The 1,569-nt window shown below is 41.7% G+C and overlaps 1 pseudogene; it reads right to left on the bottom strand.

Moving 5' to 3' along the window:
- Positions 1-408: 408 nt before the first annotated feature.
- Positions 409-1,086, bottom strand: LOC101589640 (annotated as a pseudogene).
- Between the last annotated feature and the right edge of the window lie 483 nt (positions 1,087-1,569).

Below are 1,569 nucleotides of genomic sequence, written 5' to 3'. Positions count from 1 at the left end.
AGAGTTACTACCTTAGCACCAGGTCCGGATCTACAAAGTTCAGATTCCTCCAGGTGGGTGTTGCTTGGATCTGGCTGCTGTGCTCCACTTCTTTTTGCTGCAGCTGTTAGAGTTGAACCCTTTGTGTCTCTCTGGCAAGATGTTCTGCTCCTGAATCAGCTGGGTGGGTCTTGCCTCTAGCCTCTTTGCAGGGAGTTCTGCTCGAGATCTTTTTTTTTTTGATTTACCAGTTTATTATGATTTATAAGTGTCATTTAAAAAACATCAGTCCATTAAACCATGTAGAAATAAGTATGCAAAAAGTTTGCCAAACAAAACATACTTTAAACATGTTTAAGTAGATCGATTATCTGAAATTTCAGGCCACTCAGTCCCTTCATTATGATGCGATGGCGGCCAAGCAGTCCTTCACTTCAGTCGGAGCAGCCTCCTGAAGCCAGCTCCATTGCAGATGCCAACCTCTATGTTATCTTCTGTCATTTGCCCTTCAAAGCTGTCCTTTAGGGTTAAGATGGCTGTGTGAATGGCAGCTTCAAGCTCCAGATCTTCATCATATCTTTTCTCAAGGAAAGTTTTCCCATTCACATAGTTTTTTCTCATGGCTGTGGCCTTCCAGGCAAAGCAAGCTCCAGATGGGTCTGACTGAAATAAATATGGCTGTCCTTCATTCCAACCGCAAATAAGTAAAGAAACACCAACTGGATGGATACCACCCGACTGGGTGTATTCCTGCATCAGGGAAGCTACTCTCTGTACCAGCTGGGCTGTAGGGATGGACTCCTGGTAAACAAGGTAGTACTGCTGGGCGAGTTTCTGAGCTCTGTGCACAAGCACTCTGTAATTTGGGCCCATGCCGCTGTACACCAAACCTATGTGTTTGGTAATTGGCTCTACTTTGTGTACACTTCGCTCATTGTACAGAATGGACTTCTGTTTCTTCTCAGTTGCTAATACCACACCATTCACAGCTTTAATTCCCACCGAAGGGGCTCCTCCAGCTACCGCTGCCAATGCATATTCAATCTGGACAAGCTTACCAGATAGGCTGAAAGTTGTCAGTGAAAAACTGTAACTGTGTTCCGCCATCTTTACTCAGAGCTAGGAGATCTTTTATTTCACATTCATTAGCTGCAACACTGTCTTCGAGGTCTGAAAGTCTATTTTCAGTTTCATTCAAGCAGTTTTTCCAGCTTTCAATAGAGTTCTAAATATCCTGGATGTCTGTTTGAATCTGTTTTATGCATTCTACTTCTTTCCTGTATTGTTCATTTAGTATTCCCATCATTTTTCTATTCTGCTCTATTTTTCTATCTATGTCTTCTTTAGCTGTGCTGAGCAATTCTTTCACAACTATTGTCTTTTCTTTTTGGACCTGAGAGATTATTTTTGCTCTTATTTCTTCTATAGCCTGATGGACTTATTTCTTTATGTCAGTTGTCATCATTTCAGAGATTTCAGATGTGTGATTTCCAACTTCTTTTATGTCTTTGTCTCCTAGATTTGCTCTGTGTGGGCTAGAGGATTGAGATTTCCTTTTGCTCCTGTGTTTTGGTATTTTTGAAGCTCCTA

The sequence above is a fragment of the Octodon degus genome, unplaced genomic scaffold (genome assembly GCF_000260255.1).
Source record: "Octodon degus isolate 3935 unplaced genomic scaffold, OctDeg1.0 scaffold00212, whole genome shotgun sequence".
NCBI lineage: Eukaryota > Metazoa > Chordata > Mammalia > Rodentia > Octodontidae > Octodon > Octodon degus.
Note: the sequence above shows the minus strand (reverse complement) of the source record. Positions and strands in the feature narration are given on the sequence as shown.